Consider the following 11,442-nt stretch of genomic DNA (forward strand, 5'->3'; position numbering starts at 1 on the left):
ATTACATGTATTAGTTTCAGTCGATATACACGCCATCTTGAAATAATTACTTATCACATATAGATTCTGATTGGTTGCTTTAGAATGAGGCTGAGATACAGCCACAGCTTAAATGAGATAAAGAATTACAGACTTTTCACGTCTCAGGATAAGACATCAAGGGTGTATAACGCACACTCTTAAAAGTAGAACAACATGTTTTTCACTGAAACTATATATAAATTGCATTTTATATCAACCAATATCTAAAAATACCACATTTCCAATACTAAATCAACAACCACATGCACACATATTACCTTAAATTAGGAAAGAGCGAAGCAGTCCACAGCTTTTTAGGAAGCTCAAACTTGTGCCACTGTTATGAACAGTGTCGACGAAATTAAAGGCACGGTATAAGAACTGTACAACTTTTCATATATTTTTATACAAAATTAATTCTTTTAAAATGTGTAACATCAATATACATTTTTGTAATAGCTCAGAGTGCTCTACCACCAGCGGTAGAAAATTTTTTCAGCGTTAGCTTCTTTCTCATTGAAAATAACTGCAAGGTATTTATATTTGTCTGTAATTTGCAAATGTTTCCTCCGATTCTGAACTAAAATTCGTCCTTTACGAGATGTTCTGAAATGTACAACTGTTGACTTGTCTGTATTTATCAAAACTCTCCATTGTTTGTACCAATAATGTAATCTATCAAGCATATCGCAGTCATTCTCGGTCATCAAAACAACATCGTCCGTACATTAAAGTAAAGACAATTTTGATTCTCCAATATGTATACCAAGTTAAAGTTCCTTGATTTCATCTACCAGATCATCAATATAAATAGAAAATTATATCAGAGATAAATTATCACCTTGTTTTACACCAGAGTTGCATAAAAAAATTCGGACATTTTTATTGTTTAATCGAATACTTGCAGTTGTCTGCACATATAGACTTTTAATAGAGTTGTATATGTTCCCATCATTATTGTTCAGCAACAGTTTGTACAGCAACATATCACGATCTACGAAATCAAAAGCCTTTTTAAGATCAACGAATATGGCAATACCATTTGGATTATTTTTAAATTATGCTGTTGAGGGTGAATACAAGATCTTCACACGAACGATCACGAAAGCCGTTAGGTTCCTCAGAAAGTAAATAATTATCCTCAAGATATGAAGATGTATAGTTTATAAATCCACTGTACAACTTTGAAATACACGACAACAAACTGATTCCTCGATTATGTAGTGGAATACGCTAATCTGATGATTTATCTTTAGGCATCGGACAGATTATTGATTGATGCCATACTGATAGTACAATGCTTGTGTCGAAAACTAATTGAAATACAGAATGTAGGACGGTGATAACGATTAATGTATTTATGACTTCATAAAGGGTATTGTCAATTCCACACGACTAACCGGTCTGTGTTCTTGAGACAAGTCGCCTAATTTCAGCTATAGGTATAGCTGAATTCAACTCTTCATTTTAAATAAATAAAGGATCAAGAATTAATTCTTCTAATGAGACCTTATGATTAGAGGCATATCTTTGAAAATTACCATAGAAATCGTCAGCTGAATTATAATATATATTTTGAAAATCTGTTTTCCATTTTGTTTTGATACAACTTCTTCATCAACAACACTCTCACCATCTTTTTCATATATTTCCATGGGAATAGAAGAACGTTTACGACGCTCTAACTGTTTGAGTTTGTTCTAGAAATCATTTGGAATATTCGTCGTCATAGTTTAAATGTCAGTGCACATACCTTGCTTATATTGTCTTTCATACTGGCGTAGCTTGCGGTCAAATTTTTTTGGCGCTAACTGAAACTTTGTTTTTAGTTCATTTTTCAAACGAGTACGTCGTTTTAACTTCAAGTACAGTTTTTCTGTTAATTTTGTTATATTGCATAATGTTTGAAGTTCATAGTTTCAAGATTGACTTGAATTTTATCGTTTATTTCCTACATTTTGTGACATCACAGAGTTCAGTGTATATATAATCTATATTTTACTGGGTTTCTCTAGTTGGTTCAATGTGATTAAAAACATTTTGCAATGCCAGTTTACACATATAAGTTGAAAACATATCATTTGCATTAATTTCAATACAAATCGCTTTGTCGTTTGAGTAGGGCTGTCTGTAATGGTGTCTGTAATTTAGCATTGTATACATTTAAATTTTGTTACCAAGACTAAATGCTACAGAAGTTTTCTACGTTCACCAAGTAAGTTGAAAATATTTGGCTTTCTGCAATTGATAGTGTTGTAAATATTTCAAACGAAATACACTGGCCTAGACAATCTTGCAGGAAGCAAATGTAGTCTACCACTGATTTGCTTCTCCCCAAGTTATATTCATCCTGATTGAATTCCAAGGAAGGGTTCCCCTTTTGTTAAACGATTTTATCGAAAGATACACGTAACGGTTATTCATCAAAATCAGAATAATCATTGAGGGATCATGTTCTTATTGCGGAGTTAAACTCACCTCGGAGAAAAATATCGTTCGTATCGCATTATTTGTATAAATATGATCAGATGTGTGCAAAACATCCTTGTGAATCTCTTCCCCAAACTATGTTCAGGAGGTAAGTAACTCAAAATACAATAAAGCTGAAATATGTGGTTTTTTACTGAAATCTACCACATATAACGACATCTCTAATAATGTAAACTTTTTCATAGTTATATTCGTCAATCGTCCAGTTTTTATCAAGAGTCCTACACTTCCTGATGCCATTGGGGCATTTCGATGTTTGTATTGTCTGTTTAATCCTTTCAATAGTAATAATCAATTTCATCGATTTCTTTCAATTCAATGATGATAAAAATGTCGGCATTCGCTTCTTCTAAAATTGATTTACGTAAAATCCTTATTATTTTGAGTCCATCCGCATTTATTTAAGTGTCCTAATCTAATTACAATTGTTCCAATTGTTGTCATAATTGTTTTCGTTCTGTGTTTCCATCTCAGCAGTGTCAGTTACAGCAACTGATTTGTTCGAGTTTGTAAGATTTTTTCCCGTTTGTGGTAACTTTGTACGATTTAAATTGTGGCAGTTCCCGTAAAATCGTGTGTGTTTTTCTTTCGATGAATCATTCAATATGGGATTTAGAGGACTGGATGTAAACATGTTTGTAACTTGGTAACTTGGTAACTTGGTATAAGTATTTTCTGATCTTGACTAATTTTAACGAGACCTTGTTTGTTGTGAAATCTTGTAAAAAAAACTTACTATTGCCGTTACGTTATTATAGTTTAATGGATCTATTGGTTGTGTATTTTCTTTAACACCTTGATCTTCAGATTGATTTTTTAAGCCTTGAGCAGTATGATTATGAATGAACTTGACCAACACGTATTGAAAATGTTTAAACTGAGCTCACCAATCATATACACGTGACGACTCTCTCGCTCTGTTAAACTCAATATCAACTTTTTGAGTATTTTTTTTTTCTTCAATTGTAGATATTACATCATTTCTTAGTTTGCCATTTTTCGATTCAAACATCTTTTTCGTACTGTCTTGACCATCTTTAATTTCTTTCATACTTTTCATTATGGATTTTATAGATGACTGAAGATCGTATGTATTGGCTATTTTTCTGGACGAGGGGTCCCACCTTTTGATGATTTTTATTTTTTTTGTGCATTTTGCATCACTTTTGCAAATAAACTTCACTGTTTTCCATAGCATCGATATATCCAATATAAAAACGAAACTAGTCTTTAAATCCACAAGTTTTTCAAAAATATAGTTGGGACATTTTTTTACGTCTGTTCACAACAGTGAAAACCACATCATAGTACTTACTATAAGAATTAGAAGATGTGGTATGTTTGCCAATGAGGCAACTCTCCACCAAAGACCACATGAAATAGAAGTTAACAAATGTAAATCACCGTATGGCATTCAACAATGAACAAAACAAAAACCGCAGAGCAAGCTATAAATGCCCCAAAATGACAAATTGACAAATGTAAAATATATATTTGAAACGAGAAAACTAACGGCCTAATTTATGTACACTGAAAACAACAATTAATAAATTACTTAACTATTATATTGTCACTGGTTAAATCATATGTTCGAAAAGTAAGAAATGTCCGAATACGAATGTCAGTTTTAGCTTCCTAATAAACACCAAATTGTTTCATTATATCAATCCATGTTAAATATGTTGAACACATGATGAAGTAAGATGTTCATTTTGATATTGAAAAGAACTTTTTAAAATTGTCACCAACTTGAAAACATTTCTAGGAATTGCCTAGTAAATAACCTAAGATAATTTTTAGTAAATCTTTGTTTATGCCAAATTATTATATGTAATGAAAGAGAAGATTTTTTTCTGGAATGTTAATACTTTAAAGCCTTTTGGGAAAAAAATCAAAACACTGTTAAATAAAGTTAAAATTGGTCTTCATATCCTAAACTACAGAAATCTCATAGTAGGATATAAAATCTGGGACAGCAGTTATTATGATATAAATCTTTTGGTAACATTCATTACATTTTCCATCCACAAGTGTACTGACATTTCAAATTATAAAACTACAGATCTAGATGTATAAGACTTTTTGAACTATTTAAATGCTTCGACACTAACAGGTGGTAAACATGGTAAAATTTTGAAAGAAATAAGCTTGTATATATAATTATTATTTTATGCATATATGTTATATTTATACAGCAAATATATGTGGCTTATCCTTAATTAATCATTAGACCACGTGTTGAGGACTTCGTCATGATCATGATCGATGATAAAACATTAAACCCTACTTATCCTAAAAGCATCCTCCCTTGAATCACATATTCAAAATTAACAAAACTCATACAAACACTTCAATTCACAATCACGTATGTATACCTACAATGTAATAGCTTTGCAAAATCATTTGTCTCCATCGTGTGATCGTTGATCAACAGGGTCATGACTAGGTCAACTAACATATTCATAGTGAAATCGGTTCATGAATGCAATTTTTCGGAAAAATAATTTCTGTAGTAATCTGTTGTATAGACATATAGAATGTAAATCTAACAATTTATTATTATTTACTGAACAATCTCCCTGTTTGTTCAGAAAAAACTAACACTACAGGGGTGCCCTGTCAAATGCTGTATGGTATTCATGGTATACATTATAACAGCAATAATGCATTTAATTAGATTATAGAAAAAAAAAAAAAAATTGAATGCTTAAATATCGAAATCCAAGTTTTAGTTATACATGAAACAATAAAAAAAAACTCTTGACTTCATCAATCAACAGAACGACTGGAAAACAACTGCACGAAGAAATAAGAGGGCTAAACCTGGTTTAACAGCTAGCTGAATTTTCCCCTCATATAACAGTTGACATTTTTGATACAAATAATGCCAGAAACCAAAATTAACATCATCGGTTAACGTGGTAATAATAAAGATCGATTAAACGTTAAAGTGCTCTGAATATATTATGTTGTACTGTAGTACACGGAAGTATTTATATTATTTTATATTATTTATAAATAAATTATTTTCTTGTTATCTCTGGATAAACGATACAGTAGAACTTAACAATGCTGTTCTTATACCTTTTTATCTTTTTATTTGTAAGACACTCGGGAGGAGATTCAATATGCATTAAGCATAAAAAGTAAGTAGTTGCATGGTGTATATGTTATAGCCTTTCATGTGTCAACTGACATTTCTTGTAGTATATATATTCATATTTTACACCGGTCATGTTCAAATAATATTCATTTGATTTTTTAAAGATAAAGTAAGAGGAAAAAGTTTATTATGAAATGTTCAAATTTAATAAACCAATTTCGAATATACCAAAGAACGATATAAAGTCATGATTAAAATATACTGAATTGCATAGCTATCAGCGGAGTGAGCCTATTGCCTCCGCAAAGAAAGCAGGTTCTTGATACATGTTTGCATGCATCATCCGCCATTGGAGACCACACGCAAAACAACCCGGTAGGGAATATGGCGATGTCTGTAAATGTACTGATTAGACTACTTTATTTGTATTGAAAGATAGAGATCTAAGACAACGAGAACATGGTTGTGTGTTAAGTTCAAAATATACTATTCATTTTATGTGGTTTTGACCGATCAAGTTGAAAATTGCAATTCGTCACACGAGTTTCTATGTTCTTAAATTTGGCACATTTTTGATAAATACCGACAAACATGTTTGGTTCTCATGAATACCCTTTAAATACACAGAAAACCAAAGAATTAAAACAAGCAAAAAAATAATCGTTGAGTACCAATAAGGTTTTTCTATCTGGTGGATCTAGGTTTAAAAAAAACCAGAAAAAACAATAGTGCACACGCTGAAAAGGCCAGCCTTCTTTAATGATCGTGACTGGATCTATGTTGAATGTCTTATAGAAAAAGATTATATAACCAGTATAACATAAAATAAAGATTATCAATGATCCATGCACATGAGGTAATGTATACAACAGTTTGTACAGCATGAGTTCTCTTACATAATACCAAATTAAGTGCTTACGAAACGTATCTGTGTTTTAAAAGAGAGGCAAAAGATACCAGAGGGATATTCAATCACATAAGTCAAAAATAAACTCACAACGCCATGGCTAAAAAAGAAAAATACAAACAGACAAGCAATAGTACAAAAAAAACGACATAGTAAACTAAAGACTAAACAACATGAACCCCACCATGAACTGATGGGGATACTTTCATCAGGTTCAAAACTAAATATTTTCAAGCAACGGATATCGAAGTTATGTAGAACATCAAAAACAACAGAAGACCTATTATTTTACAGGCATCAATTTAATCATGAAATATACAGTCAGCCAAAAGTTAAGCACCACCTAAATATAAATGGCAATATTTTTTAAACTATTGCGAAAAAATTATTAATGTTTGGTGCTATGAATTGCCTTTAACATACACTAAGACAATTCATTTCGATTAAAAAGATTGAACTTCGATAAACTCGTCAAGCAACTTTTTATTTAAGGTCATCTGTACTTTTACAAATACACTGTTTCGAAACCTTTAAATCATTTTCCTACCGTCCCGCGAACAGGTGAAATCTGACCTTCATCAAGTCATTATGTAATATGGCAAGGCGTAAGTTATCTGTGGCTGAACGTTTGCAAGAAATTGACATGTCAAATGACGTTAGGAGCACTAGGGTCATAGGTAATCATTTCAATGTTAATCACACCGTCATTGTCATACTTTTACAACGTCATGTTGACACAGGAACTGTCAATGATAAACTAAGGTCCGGAAGACCCCGTTTAACTACCCGTCGTAATGACAGACTGCTTATTCGTCGTGCTAAAGTTAGCCCATTTTCTCCTGTCCCGCAGCTTAGACACCACTGGCCTCCATGTGGTCGTGTTAGTGTTCGAACATTGGTCCGTCGACTTCACAGAGGCAACTTAAGAGCACGTAGTATTGTCAAGAGACCTGCCCTAACAGCCAGGCACGGTATAATCAATTTTCAATGGGCTAATGACCATTAACGCTGGAACATGAGAATCTAGCAAACAATTCATTGGTCAGATGAAAGTCGGTTTCTGTTACAACCAGTAGACGGCAGAATACGAGTTTGGCCGGAAAAGAAAACTGCCTATGACCAACACAACATTTGCCCAACGACTGCATTTGGTGCTGATGGTGTTACAGTATAGGGTTGCTTCTCATATCGTTGTATGCTTGGTATGCATATTCTGCAGGGTAACATGAACGGACAGACATACAGGGATTTGGTGCTTAGAAACATTGTTGTCCCTCATTTTGATAATCACCCACTTGCGTCAAGACCCGGGAACACGGACGACAACGCTAGACCACACAAGACAAGGATTGTAACCGAGTACAAAGAGCAAGAAGCTATTGACACTATCTTTTGGCCTTCCATGTCTCCACCCATGAACCCTATCGAACATGTCTGGGATTCCATTGGCAGAAATCTCAATTGCAGAGATCCACCTTTGCAAAATCGTGGTGATTTAACAGTGGAAATTGTTGATGAATGGAATGAATTTCCTCAACTAACGTTTAGAAGTCTTGTATACAGAGTATGAGACGCCGTGTTATGGAGAACTGTACCGAAAGAGAGGTGGTTACACATCCTATTGACTCAAATATTGACATTAAATTTGCCGAACATACCAAAGATTATTTGTAGAGACTTTTAATGATATTGTGTGATTAATTGTTGTGAAAAAAACTCACAGTGAAACTTAAATTCCGTTTCTGATTTGTGTAATTTGCACTATTTCTATGAACGCAAAATTTAAAGCATAGAACCTGCATCAGTGACCAAACTTAAGTTTATGGTTTGTTTATTGTATTCTAGAAAAATTGCTACATATATGTTTTCTCTTTTTCGAGGAATAACTGATTTTTTTTAAATTGAAAAATTTCGATGCAATAAAAATAGGTGGTGCTTAACTTTTGGCGAACTGTATATAATTCATAAACTGAATAAGCAACTCATACAACAAAAAGATAATTGTAGCCTTTAAATGATTGTTTTTTCTCATATTTCAAAATGGTCTTTGTACAAGTAGATTTTAATTCAAATATGATTGGGATTGTCTAAATTATTAATTGTGTTCTTAAAGTTTTACAGCTTACGGAGGAATTGTTACAAGATATATAGAAAAGCTATGCTGTCCCCATTATGAAAATATCAGTGGCCAATGCATAGGTAAATGCTAATTCCAATAACAAGAAATAATTGGTTTCACTATAAATGTTTAGCTTCAATCATCATGCTGCTAAAATTTTAAAGTATCATACAAATGATACAAGGGATTAAAGCTAGATGTCACATTTAGAACATAAAACATGTAGTATATATGAAGGAAATATCTACATGATATTTAAATATGTATGGAAAATCAGTTCAAGACTATTGTACAATTTGAGTTAAAAAGTTTAACGAAAATGTAAAACTCCATGGTAAATTTAAAAACGGGAAAGTCTATAAAAACTGACAAAATCAAATGAAAGATTTTATCAAACAACGGAACAAAGGGAAAAACAACGGTCGTATTCCTGACTAGATAAAGACATTTTTCGACGAAACTGGCTTGTTGAATCTGGTTTTATAGATACCTTAACCTCCAACTTGTATGACACTTGCTTACAGTTCCGTTATATTGACAAAATGGGTGATATACCAAAACAGATATATCCGACTATAAGGTATGGGTTTTTCTCTTTGTTGAAAGCCATATATTCGCATGTAATTGCTTGCATCCGCTGTATTTGAACTCTGATGTCGTTTTTATTATTCATTCAAAAAAGCTATATCGCACCATGTAATATTTACAAACTCTTATAATAAAACATATATATTAGGTATATAGTAGAATATTTTTCAGTAATACGTATCTGAGTCATACGTTTTATATTGAATTTTAAGTAAAACAAATTTGAATGAATACCACTCAAGACCTAACATAACAATCATCTATGATTATCAGATAAACATGATAAAATGATATTAATCATCAGCATATTTCTTGAAGCATGCAAGAACGAATTTATATCAGAAAATGGTTTACCCTGTACTCAATGTGATAGTGGATTTTATGGATTTCGTTGTATAAGTAAATGCAACTGTGATTTTGAAAGGTAAGCAGTTATATTAATCATATTTTAACTATTCAATAATTGAAAACTAGTTTAATCAAATTCTAACAATCCTGTTGTTACATTACCGATCTCGACTTATAATCAGATTTTACGGGTGTCACTTATGGGAAGAAACTACGTATCCTTACGAGAAACTGAGTTTTCATCACCCACCCCCACTTCATTCATGGAGTTCGTGATGCTCAGTCTGTCGTTTTCTATGAAGTGTTTTGTCTTTCGTAGTTTCTATATTTTTGCCATAATATTGTTAATTTGTATTGTTTTTTTTTAGAATTTTGAATGCCTTCTGTTATTTTTTCTGTCTTTTGTTTGATAAAAGTTATTCACGTACATATTAACCCGAATTGTTTAGAACGAGAAAAATAATGATAATAACACTAGTTTTATGTTACTAAAACATATCTATGAATATAACCTCTGTTTACACTTAATCACGAAAAGATCTGATTTTGGTATTGGTGTGCCCTACATAGTGCTTCTAGCAATTTACACGACAGTGATTCAAACACTCATTGTTTGACAATACAAGCCAAAACTTGTGTACGAATTCCTTGTTTACAACAATTATCTGAAAGGTCTGTAGATTGTTTGTTGTAAATTAAAGGTGTGTGTGTCATATAAATCACCTTTAAAATGGTTGACTCCCTTTAAGTTGTCAAAAGCAAAATTCAAAAGGGGGCGTTAATATCAATTTCAAGCTATGTTTATCGCAAATCATATTTAAATATCAACGGCATATTTATGCCCCATTTTAAGTGAAGGATTATTGTTAACATATATCAGCCATCTTGTAATATTTTTGAACACGTCATCGGGATGGTTAGTTCAAAATTAATTCATTTAATTATTCTTTACTGAAATTGTGTTGTTGTTACGGCTGTATATTACACTAATTACCTGATCATTGCATTGACAAAAGACGTTTAATTAAGTTCGTGATTCTTCTTCATCCGACCCATTGCCACCATAGAATTAAATTGTTCTCATGACAATGTGAACGGGAACAATAAATTATTCAATAAAACAAAGCTTTTGTATAGTTGGTTAAGCAGATTTGATGATATTCAAAGTAATCTTAATTGTTTATTTAGGTGTGACTACATAGACGGATGTATGTTTGATTACAACACAGGTACGTTTTTCAATGTATTCAGCTTTCCAATTTTTCTAACAAAATATATTATATAATCTTTTTTTTCAAATTTAAAGTTTATGTCCCAAATAATATTCATGTCAGACAGATGCAAGTGTAAATTGGTTCAGTTGTAATATATTATATTTAAACAATAAGTTGTAGCAGTAAGATTTCCAGAAAACAGGGCAAAGACCAACATGATATCTGCTTTACTTGTATTCAAATTCACATGATACACATCAATTAAACGGGGAAAATAATGAATAAATAAAAAGAGTTTAGATAATCTAGTACACGGTAATGTCAAATAAAGTCAAGACGGTCAATTGTTGTAAATAAAGACAGATATCGAGATAAATATTAAAGTTGTTATATGAATAATGTTCCAATTGTATTTGAAAATAAGCAAAGTTTGCTTTTTCACGAAAACATATATAAGAACATTTACGTAACTTCAACATGTTCAAAATAAAATGTATTAGACTTCATGGAAGATATGACTGTTATTTTTTATATTATTACCTGATCTTTTAAATGGAAACACCAAGAATGATTGAAATCTTAAATCGTTTGTTCAGACTGTATGGGAAAAAGAACAACTATGCCTTTATTGCACTGTGACATTTGTACATGT

General features: G+C 31.9%; 1 long non-coding RNA gene across 1 annotated transcript; it reads left to right on the top strand.

Moving 5' to 3' along the window:
• Positions 1-8,644: 8,644 nt before the first annotated feature.
• Positions 8,645-10,805, top strand: LOC127707007 (uncharacterized). The gene is made up of 3 exons (XR_007984692.1): positions 8,645-8,720; positions 9,547-9,652; positions 10,765-10,805. It is a non-coding gene; the product is annotated as an uncharacterized LOC127707007 (long non-coding RNA).
• Positions 10,806-11,442: the final 637 nt, after the last annotated feature.

Source organism: Mytilus californianus, unplaced genomic scaffold (assembly GCF_021869535.1).
Source record: "Mytilus californianus isolate M0D057914Y unplaced genomic scaffold, xbMytCali1.0.p SCAF_6, whole genome shotgun sequence".
In the NCBI taxonomy this organism is placed as follows: Eukaryota; Metazoa; Mollusca; class Bivalvia; order Mytilida; family Mytilidae; genus Mytilus; species Mytilus californianus.